Source organism: Cygnus olor, chromosome 2, assembly GCF_009769625.2.
Source record: "Cygnus olor isolate bCygOlo1 chromosome 2, bCygOlo1.pri.v2, whole genome shotgun sequence".
NCBI classification, from domain to species: domain Eukaryota; kingdom Metazoa; phylum Chordata; class Aves; order Anseriformes; family Anatidae; genus Cygnus; species Cygnus olor.
In genome coordinates this window covers 24,955,902-24,970,089 of record NC_049170.1, presented here as the reverse complement: position 1 = coordinate 24,970,089, position 14,188 = coordinate 24,955,902, and the positions used below count along the sequence as shown (strand labels likewise).

Genomic DNA, 14,188 nt, shown 5'->3' with positions numbered 1-14,188 from the left:
CAAGAGCTAAGACAGATTGACAGTTCTGAGATCAGACCTACAAAATTAGACCCTAGCTCTTATCATCACGTAAGTACATCGCACTTTGGCAAACGACACATTATGAAGAGAGGGTGTCTATGCCAATCTCCTTTTACCTTGCTTGATTCAGCCAGAACACAGGAAATCTGTAAAGCCTATCTTTGAGGCCTATTTCTTAAGATGAAAGAGTGGCAGTCTGTCTTTTAACAATGTTGAATTTCTTTAGACTTCCCTCCCCTGCTCATGAAAGACTTATCTCATTGAGAGATGCTGAATTATCAAGGAAATATTGTAGCCAGACATAGGACAAACAATGCAAACTGCTAAGAGAGGAAATTTAGCAGACTGTGTTTGTTGTAAAGCAGGTGTATGAAGAAGGATATCAGACAGTAACAAGATGTCCCAGGAGTCCTCAGAGAGGAAGCTACCTACTGGGGAACAACCAGGAATACAGTAATGTCCCACACCGGCAGAGGAAGCTGACAGATACAAGGCGGTACAGTATTACTGAGGAAAATCTTACTCTGGGAAGGTGGTATAAGCCACCTCAACACCCTTCTACATACACCATACCTCCTACATACAGTGGCCACAGAGCACTAAGCAATGGATTTCAGATACTCTCACTGGGGCACCAGATGAAAGAGGAAAGCACAAGCTGCCTAGCGTGTTTTTTCTCCTCTCATGTTTATGGTATCACATACTCAGGCCTTGCTTCTCCTTACTACTCTACTCTGCAGCAACAACAAATACAAGGAAACCTGCCAAAAACCTGCCCCTCTCTCCAGAACTTCCTGCTCTCCTGTAGCCTGTAAACCTTGCCACTCCTCTTACCACTCTTCTCCACATCTTGTTTGCTGGGGAAGAACAAGGAGGCACCTCCTCATCGGACCAAAGCAAATCTGAAATATTTTACTGGAGGCTTCCCAATACATAGGAGAAAATTCCTCTCTGCAGAAACAGATTTAAGCATTCAACAGTAATTATACAGCCTAATATACCAGCCAGGAAATACTTTACTTTTTATCCTTTAAACCAGAACACTACAATCTAAAAAAGGAATCATTATAAAAAGATTTAGATTGTAATGTGACTGTTATGCTGAATCTCTGTGTAAGTAGATCACCTGAGGTAACAGATATAAGCCTGTTTGGGATCAGATTGCTAACGGTCATACAGTACTCGGTACTGCCTTTTTTTTGTCCCCAGCACTAGCCTTTGGCTTGCTACCCTGTAGCCAAGATCATCGCATACTCACCCACTAATTTGTCTTTGTGGACTACCTCTTTTTGCAGCCAGGTGCTGTGCCAGGAAGCATGTATTCTGAAAAGCAGCATTCACTGGATTCATATGCCCTTTGCTTCTAATACTGCTTGCCCTCGAGCCCATCTATTATCAGAATATACTATGTGGAGTTGACACAGCGCAGGCTCCGTTCATCGCTGACTGCTGGTTGCACATCTCCTCCATGCACTTCCCAGGGCCGTGAGGAATGGACGATCGACCATTCAGGCACAGCTAGCTCGACAGTGGATTTGTACTTCTGGTCAGTGAAAGTGACTTCTAGTACCTCCAGGTCACTTATTTGCTGCTACATTAAACACAGAGGTCCCGCAGCAGAGAAAGATCCAGGTCAGCCTCCTGATTTGGGAGGTGTCAGTGATACTGCGCAGGAGGTTCCTCGCCAAGGCTATTTCTGAACGCCGCTCACCGAGAAAGTCACAGAGGACATCTGCACGTGGGTTCCCCCAACGTGCTGGTGCTGTGGGCAGGACAGATGTCCCATGCTGCCACCCTCACAGCCAGGCACATCCTCATGCAAGGGAAGCCCTCGATGTCTGCCAAATGTGGCTGCAGAGCAGACCCCACAGCCAAAGGAGACGCGCGGCCTCCCCTCCGAGCTACCTGAGGCGATGCGACTGGGCCTGCTCCTGCGAAAGAGCAGCTTCCCAACATCAGTCACGTCACCCTGCTGCCCTTTTGGCTTGACCAGCCTATTCGCCTTCCTCTAAAGGCTGGCAAAGCTGTCCTTAAGCAACCTGATCTGGTGCCAGGAAAAATTCAGTTATCGATCCAGCGTTTGCTAGGTTCAGGTAGAACTTGTATTTGGCTCTGTGAAAGTGAGACAGAAACGCACTGGGGTAAGGCTCAAGAATGTAGAGCTTGTTAGAAGAAGAATCCTACTGCCAGTTTTATTCCCCACATCTGTGGGAGCAAAAGCAAGCAGGGGGAGATGAGGCATTGGCCAAGGGGAACCAGCTGTGCTAGTTTCAGCAGCTCTCAGAGTTGCGATGCTCAGGAATCCCTTGGTGATTAGTGTAAGAAAAACCTGCTACAGTGCTAAAGTAACACACAGAGACTTATTTAAGAATGGTTCTCCCTGCTCCTGAAGTAAAAGGGACCACATGAGACAAAAAAAATCAAATAAAATCGTATTCCTTTTCCCCTACACTTCGTGTTCCTGTCTTGGGTAGCTCTTCTCTCCCATGTCCAATTCCCTGTTACAGCTGCCCAGATCGATGTACGACCTCTCCCAGACTTCCCTGAAAGCTTCAGAAATTATAAAGTCATTTTTATTGTTATTATGAAGCCTGCATTTAGCAAGCTGGAAATCTGCCTCCATTATCTTTTTATGATGCTAATGTCGCTTGAGAAACTTAGACTGTAGTTTCTAAAGTGGTTTTAATTGACACCAGAGCTGATCTTGCCCTTTCTGTTTCTGGTCCAGCCTTTCTATTCACCCATATTCCCACACTTTCCCTAGTTTTGTACTGGCATGTGCCTTTGGAACTGCACAGAGAAGCAGAACAGTAACTCAGAGCAGTTCTCTGGTTTTGATTTTCTTCCTAGACGCTGATGGCCCAAACAGCCAGACCATGGCAGCAGTTATAGGGCGGCAGGGTTACTTATACCAGTGCATACTGCAAAAAAATGGAGTGCTTTCAAAACAGCGTTGATTCAAACTGAAGCGCAGACAGAAGCAGGAACACCAGTGGAGTGCGAACTGTGCAAAACCAACAGCAGGTCTGAGTGCTGGAGGCAAGGCAGGAGTACACCAGCCCCGCTGTAGTGATCAAAGCAAATTTTCAGGAAATTTCTCTCGCAGCCCAGCATTATTTTATCAGCCGTGAGACCCAGACAGCGGCAGTGCCTTCAGAAGGGACGGCGCGTGGAGCACAAGCCGGAGGATGTGGCTGTTGGAGTGGGAGACTGTGGATATGGAGCAAGCATCACAGCACCAGAGGCAGCGCTTGCTGCTGTACCCAGGCTTGGCAGCACCCACACTGAGCCAGGAACAAAGCATTATTGGGGTACAGGCTCCCACACAACCACTGACACAGCAGCCACTGCAGCCCATTCCAATATCTCAAACTGGTATCTGCCCCTAGGACCAGCGTAAACCAGCGTAATCCCACTGTGCAAAACAAGGGATGATGGTCAATAGCAGCAGCAGATGCTGTTCCATCGCCTGGCCCTAGGCAAGCAAAAGCTAGGTGGAAATACACCTGAAATAAGTGACCAACAGGCAGGGAAGGCATGCAGCTAAGCATGCACTTACTGGAGGGCAAACACATCCAAGTCAGAAAGCAGGAGTGGGGCAAGAAGGCCCTGGGGAGAAGTGTTTGCTGCAGCTGCCAGAGGCCCAGCAGGGGCCCAGCAGGGCTCTGGTGAGAACAAGCTCTACCAACCTGGCACAAAGCTGGCTGAACAAACACAACCTTAAAGAGAGAGAAGAAAAGAAAGTCTAACATAGCCCTTGTCCACTTGCATTAGGAATGGGTAATGTTTAACACCAGACAGCAATCCCTTCTGTCCCTCGCATACTGCATACACTGTCAGACCATATTTTGTTAGTGATTTACAACATGCTTGGGCACAACCCATGGATATGATTTTCAAATGCTGGTGGAGGTGCAGAAACAAAGGTATCTATCAATAGGGTCTACATATTTACTAGAGGATTTTAGTCTTAAGGTCTTCTGCAAATTTCACACACAAATAGCTTTAAAAATCCAGCCTAGTGTCACCCTAGACACAACACTCTGCATAGCAAGAAGCATGTTCCAGTTGTGTTAAACTGCTCTCTAGCAGATTCAGAAGGGGGAAAATAGCAATAGACAAGAAGTGAAAGAAGTAGAACACCATTTGTATTATAGCAAAAACAAATGGGTCCTCTGAAACAAAAAGCCTAACAGCTTGAGGAACAGCCACGATGAACAATACCCAGTAACAAAAATACCCATCTATAAAGAGGTGAAATAGTTTAAAAAAAAAAAAAAAAAGACTGCCTTTTCACATGGTGGTTTGTATGAAAACTTCTTTAATACTGGGTAGTCTACAGCCTGTTGGAGGATGCGTTGTGTTGCAGCAGAACGGAGTGAGGCTTCAATTTTAAGAATGCAACATATTTAAATACAAAGAAATAATTCTTCATTACAGGTATCCTCGGCTGCAGGGAATCAGGGCCACACCGCTTCCTGTGCGCCCCCAGTTACAGATGCTTGGATACAATGTTTGGATACGATGTTTGGCTGCTGGGTGAGCAGTTTGGAAAGGACAGGAGGAATCAAACAACTCCAGTAAGCAGACAGGCAGTCCTGGAGAAAATAAAGTATACAACAGCTAAAGCAAGGCGTGATTTGGGGTAGGCTTTCTGTCTTCAGGAATGCGACAAGATTTATTTTCACAGTAAGCCGTGGGTAACGTGGAATATTTTTTTGTTCAAAGTTCATACTGAGGTTTTAAAGTTTCAGAAAGAAGCTTTTTTCCAACTCCATTTAGCACTGATCCAGTCTGCTTTTATCTGAACGTCACTATTACTCTGAAGAAGCTAAAAGACATCCAGAAAATAGTGTCTTGTTTTCTTAGAAACCATGTAATTCATACAGAAGTTACACCCAGAAAATCCATCATTTGGGGATTCTGAATTTCCTCCCTAACAAAGATAAATCATTTTGGTACTCATGAATAGCTGCTACAATTGAGACCCTTTGTATATCTGCAAAAAAATAAAGGACATGGTTGTTAGTAACTCTTTAAGGCTACCCTAACACCACAAGCTGCAAAACTGAAGTGAACTCAATACACTTTTAAGGCTTGTGACTAATTTAAGGAGAACCTTTACTCATCCTCTTCCTAGAGACCCATATGACTATAGGTAAACCAGAACTGGTGGGTGGGCGGAGTTAACCAGTCACCTCCTTAAAGATTCATTTTAAAACTCGTTTTCCTTACTGATTCCTCACTCATACATAGAATAGACATATATACAGAAAAATCAATGTGATTTCTGAATTGAGCTCAGCTAAACTGAACTTAAAGGGTATTCCTACGAAACAATGGCCAAATCAACAGGCACTATGTAGTGCCTCTACAATAAAATTATGTGGCAGTTTTACTCAGGTTTAGTTTACATTTTAATAACATGCAGGGTAACAGAGTCCAAAACTTTCATGTTATCTCCTTTTATTTAAACATAACAAATAATACTAGATTAGAACATGCTGTCTGTCTAACTCCCATTCCAGCCAAATGAATTTAACTTTCTATTCTGTTATTAAGCAAACGGGTATAAACCTCGGGCTGCTTTGCTTATGAGAGGGCATATTTCATTAGTGACGTGTGATATCCAAAGCTATAAACTAATAACTTCAAACCTTTGACTATACAGAATTCAGGTTTCCTTAAAGGACACATTTTGAACTTTATAGTCAAATTTACTTGAGTTAATCATACTGTTCTCTCCTACAAAGCTCCACAGCCCTCTGGGTCACGCACGTCAGCTGGGCTAGGACCAGTTGCAAGCAGAGAAAACAGTCGGTTGTGCAACCACAGCATCTGATACGAGCAGGCACTTATATTAATTGGTGCCAGTGGGCAGTCAGAACACCAGAGCCAATAACCCATGCTACCTTGCACAACAGCATGCGCCAGGAGCTATATCTTTTTATACAGGAATGCACAGAAACCCATAAGACAGTCAACAACGTGTATGTATACATGCACTGTTTGCAGTAGGTGCCTCAAAACTACGAGCGACACCTTCGGAAAACTGACTATATTCCCCTTAGCCTTCTCTGAGCACCGAAGACAGCCAGCTCTCCCCGCTTCTCTTTTACATTATGTGCTCCTGTTGCCTAATCACGTCGGTCGTCTTCCTATGGACCTGCTCTCCTATACTGGGGAGCCCCGAAGCAGACACTGTTTCAGATGCAGTCACACAAACGCCAAGCAGACAGAAATAATCTCTTCACTCAGCTCCCAACTTCATTCTCCGCAAGTAAAGGCACTCTGCTGACTCATGCTCAACTTGGTGTCCACCAGGACAGCAATGTTATTTGCTGCGAAGTTGCTTCGAGCCATGGGTTCCCAGCCTCTACTATTGCACAGGGTTATTCTGTTTTAATTTTCAGACTCTGTTGAACTTCACAAGGCTTTTGCCTGGCCATTTCCTCACCTGTCCTGCAGCACACTCAGCTCTGTGTCATCCAGCAGCCTGCTGAGGGTGCGTTCCATCGCATCATCCAGGCCATTAACAACGATTACAAATGCAAAACTATACTATTTCATCTGACAAATACTAATTATTCTGTCCTGAACAAGGTAAAGGACTTCCAAGTAGTTACATTTTAACTAACGAACAGGTTGGTAACTATGAGATTACAAAGAACTCCAATTCACTAACCACCAAACAAAGCCTCTTTCATTGTCCACAGCTTGGTTTTGTTGTTTTTGTTTTAAAACATGCAGTTCGCTTGGGATTTTGTTTTTTAAACATGCAGTTTGCACTTGGTGGCTCACTGAAATGGCTCCAATTGCAGATATCCTCTCCAACATCCTTCTAAACTAAGTACCTAAAGTATCTGTGACAGTGACTTTCTAGAAGTCAGGGAAAAGGCCCTAAATTGAGAGCCACCGTACAGTTGTACTGCAACGGGTAATGCCTCAGCGCACATGCCTCCATGGCACAAGCTTTTAGAGAACCAAGTAACTCCAGTTCGTTCACAAAGGACACTTTATCTTAGAGCCGTATACAACTTACAGTGCTGCACAGACCTGCACTGCTTGATACTGTAACTCTGTAGTATAACTACTTCTGGAGAATAGATGTCTTCCTTTCTGAAAGACCACACGTTTTGCTACCACGAGATCTGCTATATAACTCTCTCAAGAGCTGAGCTTTAAAACATCAAAATTCTCACCTTATGGTTAGAGATAATGGTTCCATCAGCCCGTAAGTTCCTAAAACTGTTCAAGCATATAATCTGCATTATTAGCACAGCTGGAACTTTGGAAACATAGTTTAATAGCTGTACACTTTTGCACTTTCTCCAAGATACTGATGAAATTCACCATTTTGATAGAGCAACACCACATCTTCTGGGCTCTACTCTGCCAGGACATTTCTACATGCCTATCTGCAGTCCTTTCACCTAATAGAGAGTTAACTGGAGATTAATATTTCCTTGTCTCCCAGCTGCTTAGTGAAATAAAACTGCAGAGCCACCTGGATTTAACAACAACAACAACAAATCCTGAAAAAGTAACAATTCTGCAAATCTACACACAGGCAAGGAAAAGGAATTAAGAAAAATGAATCCTCCAAAGGAAAATTATATTGCCATAGAATTTTGAGGTTGCTACTGTCGAAACTAAGTCCCAATGCCACATACAGCCTTACATATATCAAATTTTACATTTTACTTATACAATACCTAATAAAAATATAACAAAAACACACAATGGGATACTGCAACAATACAACACAAATACCAAACTGAGTATCAGTACAGAGAAGACTTCACTAATAAATTACAACTGCCCTAAAATCCCTGTTCTTCAGTCTATGATTTTTTTTTTTGACAACCACTTAAAACAGAACCAGTATTTAATATAATGGCATTGCAAAAAGAAAGTATACATCATGATTATTTTTCACCATTTTTTCAGCAATTTCTGCACAGGAAATATTACAATATTTGTCATTATCTGTGTTTCATCTGTACATTCTAAAAAATATACAACTGCTTTTTAACACAGTAAGATTTTGAGTTTCTACACAACAGCTTTGATATAAATGTACCATTTTAAGCTTTGCCTTCGAAATTCCTATTGGAAGTCCATTTAGCAGTGAGTGAATTGTAAACACTGCTCAAACTAACAAATGTAACAAACACAATTTTCTCCACTAAGTTATTTCATTTCTAATAATTCCAGATCGGGATCAAAACCAGCTGCACACGAACAGGCCATGGTGTTCCTACAGCCACTTCATGTATCCACTATATGGATGAGCAGGGCCTGCTTTTACAGCAAAACTATACTTACAAGCTAGAAAAATCTAATTCTTTTCTATGCTGAACTCCAATAAATATGTCATTAGCATATGCACAGTTAACATTATATGTTAACTTTAAGTGTGTTTTCCCAGTAACAGCTCTGAAACCTCTGAAGTTGTATCTTCCTCAAAGCGTCTTTCACTTCAAAAAGGTCACCAAGACTCCTATAGGATAGGACTTTTTTTTTCAAGTCAGGACATTACGATAATTATCACAGAATTAAACCGAAAAAGAATTTCCACTCAGCCGTAATCATTCTTTTACCACTTTTGAACTAAGTTATCTCACAGGTTACCTCTAGCTGACATCACCTATCAGAGAGGGATTTAGAATCAAACCAAGTCCAAACAAAATGGTGTTTTGCTTTACATAACCTTTAATTCTACGTGAATTACAGATGCACCTTAATTCAGGTCGGTAGTCACATACACTAATAAAATGAAGTCAAGTGGGTAAGTTTGTATCTTACAGCTTTGCCTCACAGTCTAAGACTACTTGCCTCCCTTTACATTTGCATCCACCATGAACCGTTCAGAATTTCTCTTTGTGCAGAAGTGCCAGTTCACTGATACTAGTCAAAAAAAACCCCTCAACACCACAGAATAAAGGTGCCATACATAAAAAGGTGTCACCCACCCAATTAGCTTCACGAGAGAGAGGCATCAGGTGAGAACAACAGCACGCACCAGCCCCTACCACAGCAGATGATGCTGGAGACAATCATGGCTCCATAAAAACACTCTGCAGGAGCACAACAGAGCCATGCACCACATCAGAAGCCATTCACGCTGTCAACAGAAGAAACTGACCTTTGCTTCGAGAGGTCTAGAACAATAAAGAACAATGCAATAATAGGAAAAATAATGCGAAAAGATGGACAGAAGAAAATCAAGGAAAATAAAGGACAAATACTCAAAAGAAACCACACAAATAAATACAGGGGAAACACCAACACAACACAAAGGTAGAGCAGCTGCTACAAGATGTGGCAGAAACATTGCATGGAAAAGAAATAACACAAACTTCAACAGCAGCAGCTATTATGTTCAAGGATATAAACAAACTTCTTACTACAAATTATACTTTTGTTAACTTGTCATAGGCAGAAAATGATTTATATGTAAGTTTCAAGAGCATTATGTTAAGAAAAAAATTGCCTCCATGAAATGTGTTTTAGGACTTTTAGTTAATCCTGAATTTGAAAATAAGCAATGGACCTTTTCTTTAGTATTTATCATCTTCCTCTCTCTGATATTGGCTCCTGGAAAAACAAACAAACAAAAAACCAGCAACAAAACACTTGTATTTTAGAACCTAGTCCACATTCACAAAATCAGCCCAAAATTACAAAGATTTCTTAAAGTAGGGGGTCACAAAATCAGCCCAAAATTACAAAGATTTCTTAAAGTAGGGGGTATCCAAGCCGTGGCTTACTTGGTTGCTTAATTCAAAAAGTAAGGCACAACCAACTGGTCTGAGAGCAAAACAACTCTCTTCTGGTTACTTTGGTTTTCAAAGCTTACTGTCTAGTTACTAAAAAAATTGAGATTTATAAACTGACTTGTATTGCATACAGACTTGCAGATGGTCCAGAAATCAATTATTCTTGATCTTTTCCTCTAACTAAAGCTATGCTTTTTTTCGGAACACTAAAACATCAAAGGGTTATGTCTTTGCATTTGACCATCAACTGTAAATACAAATTCAGATCATTCCAAACTTACAACTTACTCCAAATACCACAGTGACTTGGAAATGCCTAGACTGTATTTTTCACTGCAGCCTTTATTATAAAGCAAGGACTAAGTGGTTCACAGCAGTTTAAAAATACTTCCTTAAAATGAATATACACCATTTGGCCACCATCTGACAGCCCTTATTCCATGGACTTTTTGGTGAGTGCTGTACTTCTGAAAGTCCTTTTGCTTTATTTACTCCTATGTTTCTAGAGTGCTATTTTCACAATGAAAGTCCACGTCAAAATTGAAAACCTCTTTCTGTTGTTATTAAAGAAAGGAAAATCCCCAGGAAATTTAATAAAGTTTTTTTGCCAGTACAGAAGCCTGTACATAAGAACTGTTTTATACCTAACCTTACTCTTAGAGAACTTGCTTCAGTTTGAAACAAAGCCCCTCAGCTTTCTTGTCAGGAAAGGGCTGGACAAGAAAAGTTACCGAGGAACTTGACAGGCGCTGTTGTGCAGCTGCTCCGGAAAGCCTCCCCAGCTGGGAAGGATCTCAGGCATTCAGCACAGAGGTCCTCCTATTTCACTGTAGTAATCCATTTACAACCTGTTATTGTATTTTTACTCCAATTATCCTTTAACATTCAAAGTCCAGCATCAATGGGCTTTAAAATACAAATCAAAGCAAAACCACTGTATCAAAATCTCTCTTGAGCAACATCAACAAAATATGTTAGAGAAAATTCAAGGATAATAGCATTACTAAAAATTCGTTCTAGGTCAAAAGAAGCATTTGTCTTAGCTGGAAACACTTATATGGCAGTTCTCTTGTTTGCAAAACAGGAGAGCTAAGGATATAAATATACGTGAATTTGAAATTTTAATCTTTATATGGCACGTTCGCAAGTTCTGATAATTATTTTTCATTACTGAAAACAAGAATACCAGAATAGAGTTTGAAATAGCAAAGGACTCCCTCAGACCACCTCTGGACACCAGTAGGAGAAAACCCCAGCTGCCTGTACATAGTCACTTGTTTCTCGTTGCCTTCATAGTTCGTTTTAAAGTACAGGAGTCTAAAACCAAAGAAGCAGAAAGCAAGGACTGTATTGTTAAAAGTACATGAATGGTAAAGGAAATTTGGAAAACCTTAAAAAAAGAATAACTATTATCTATTCTTCCCCACTTTGACTTCTGGACTAATTAACTGAAGATACTCAGCTACCACTGCACTTACTTGTATAGCACTCCGCCCTGACTACTCTTTGGAATAAAACATAAATAGACACACACACACACACACAAATTAAGACAGGTTGGAATGCAAAGCATACTGTTTTACTGATACTGGAGAAGACAACGTAATAATCCTCCAAGGAAAATGGCAGACTATTTTTACTAGTTTCACTTTAAATCTGGAAGACGTTTAGAGGTTCCGAAGAAAATTAGTAGTTTAAGCATTAGGTAGACTGTTTGGGCTTAAACTGTTAATGCGATGTAATCTTGCATGAAATATTCTGTGGCCCCCAAAATTACGTGTATATGCAATTCACTTGCAGTGTATTTGGGAGGGAGAAGGGAAGCAGTAAAAATCTTGTCTGATGATGACAGCTTTCAAAACACAACCTTCTCTGTCATTTTGAACATTTCACAATTTCTACAGGTCTGCTCTTCAAGCAAAACAGAAGATCTCTCTTTGCTGTCTATCATCAATTACTATACAGTAGCAGCATTAGAAACATAACTGGTTCAGCACACACACGTGTAAACTCCAGACTTCCAGTTCGTCTGTTCACTGGTAAGGAGTCACCTTAGGAAAGGTGACAAAATTCCAACAATCACAACACCAGAAAGCAACTTCGAGAATTCAGACTTCAAGATGAAGTTAATTTACCACTCAGGTAATGGAGACTATGTGAAATCTAAACAGCAAATTTAGAAAAGAAAAACAAACAAACCAGAACAAATCACATACATACAAAACAATCACAAAACAAACAAAATAATTTTAAAAAAATCACCACAAACCCTGCTAGTCAAACTAGTCAACAACCGATAAGCAAAGCTCTATTACTGAAACAACAACGAAAAATAATTCAGTGCTAATCAATCACAGCAGAGGTGTCATGGCCTAACGGGTGAGAAACTGCTCAGGACACATTGAATCAGCCATAGCGTTAACAAGCTCTCACATAAGTGAGACTTGACAACATTGTCTAAAACCATTTTAAAAAGTTGTTCCACTGAACCAAAGCTGACTGGTGTAGCAGGCATGGTAGTTGTTTTCTTTAACTTTCGGGAGCGGGTAATCCTGACAGAAATATCTGACAAACAGAAGTAAACTTGCATGCAATATATACGTGCATCTTGGAAGCTCCACGTTCTTCCAGTAAGCCTCACCAGACAATTATATAAGTACATACCTCGTCCTGGCTAGATGTATGCGGCAAACCACATGTAAGAATGAGAAAAAGGGCTGTGTAGATCTTACTTATATCTTGCTTAATTTTTCTCTTTTGGCTACTGATGCTACTCACTATAAATCATTCCACTTTTTTTTTTCCTCTTTTTCAAATTATTTTCATTCCTAATATTCTACTGATGCATATAAAAAGAGAGGGCATCACCAACATTATTTAGCTTATTACTTGCTTTCTAGTAGTATTTTTCTTCAGGAATAATATATTAAAACAAAGAATGAAGTGTTTTAGTAAAGGCTAAACTAAATTTGTTGAAGTGCGAATTGCCTGAGCATAAGATATCCAAGTCCTGGAATTAAAGTTTCCAGAAGCCTCTTCGGTAATTTGGTCTCTTAATCGCAAGAATGGCCGCTCACACTTTCTACATCCATTAAAAAAAAAAAAAGGACTTCTTTTTAAAAATCCTGTAATAAATTCTACAATTTCACTTCTGTGTATACCTCTAGTACACAAGCCACATGTTAGAAGTTGAAAAACGCTGTCACTTTCTGTATGAATAACCCCTTTTTCTTTAGGGGAAGAAGAGTACTTTCCTGTGTACCGAAAAGAAATTGAAGAGAAATGAACATGCTACGTTTCACATTTAAAACTACAGAGATGGAAGTAAGGATAAAGCAGTCATACGGGCAGGAAAGACTTCTGCCTTTCAGCCTCTTGTTACTGCTAGGCGCTGCAGCTAATAACTCCCTCAGAAGCCGTCTCTCTCTTTACAAAGCGAAAGAAGTTAGGGCACGTCTACGGACGCTGCGTCCACAACTAAAACTCAGCACCGCTCAGTAACGAAGGAAGAGGCCATGCAAACTCCTGAAGAGGCAGCACGAGTGCCTCACTTCGCAGAGCCCGGCTCTGTGACGACTCAGCGCGCTGCTCAGCCTCCAGCCCCACGCCGGGCTGAGCTGTCACGAATCACCCAGGTTCTTCACGTTTCACAGCCACCGGATCGCTAGCATGCGCTTAGACACGCCTCACAGAGCGACCCTGCTACTTACATAAAGCAGCTACCGTATCAACACTTAGGTTTCTTTTTCTGGAAATAAAACAAAGTGAAATTAAGACACGAGACCTCGAGCTTTCGCCGAGGGGAGGCTGCTCGCGGCCGGTCCCGGCGGCTGGCAGCGGGGCAGCGCCCACCGCGGGGCCGGGGCCACCTCGGGCGGCCCCCGCCCGGCCCCCAGCCGCCTGTTCCCCTCCGCACGCCGGCGCTGCCTCCCCACCGGACCCCGAGGGCTCCCTCCCCGGGATGCGGGGGGGGGGGTGGGGGCTCCGGGCTGTGCCTCGCCTCGCCCCCCGAGCCCTGCCGGGCGCCGCGGGGCACTCACCGGCTGCTCGCGGCGGCTCCCCCCGGCCCTTCCCGGCGGCCGCCGCCCAGCGCCTCCATTCGCTCGGCGGCCGCCGCTCTCTCGCCCTCGTCGCCCCCTTTCCGCGCTCCGGTCTACGGCGCCCTCCGGGGCTCCGGGAGCGGCCGGGCTCCCTCGGCGCGGGCAGGGCGCTGCGGGTGCGGGTGCCGCCGCCTCGCTCCCCTTTGTTCGGCGGCGCTACCGGGGCCTCCGGCTCAGCGGCTCCCCGCCCGGCGGCAGCAGCGCCTCATGCTCCCGGCCGCCCTCCTCCTCCTCCTCCTCCTCCTCCTCCTCCTCCTCCTCCTCCTCCTCCTCCCCTCCTTCTCT

At 42.8% G+C, this 14,188-nt stretch overlaps 1 protein-coding gene across 4 annotated transcripts in view; it reads right to left on the bottom strand.

Annotated features, from left to right (window-relative positions):
- Positions 1–14,140, bottom strand: part of ANKIB1 (ankyrin repeat and IBR domain containing 1) — a 95,401-nt gene extending 81,261 nt beyond the window's left edge. Inside the window, exon 1 of one of the 4 annotated variants that reach the window (XM_040548823.1) lies at positions 13,844–14,140. The gene's annotated coding sequence lies outside the window, so the exon portion shown is untranslated. The remainder of the gene's footprint in view (positions 1–13,843) is intronic. The other 3 variants (XM_040548822.1, XM_040548826.1, XM_040548824.1) reach the window with 3 other exon arrangements.
- Positions 14,141–14,188: the final 48 nt, after the last annotated feature.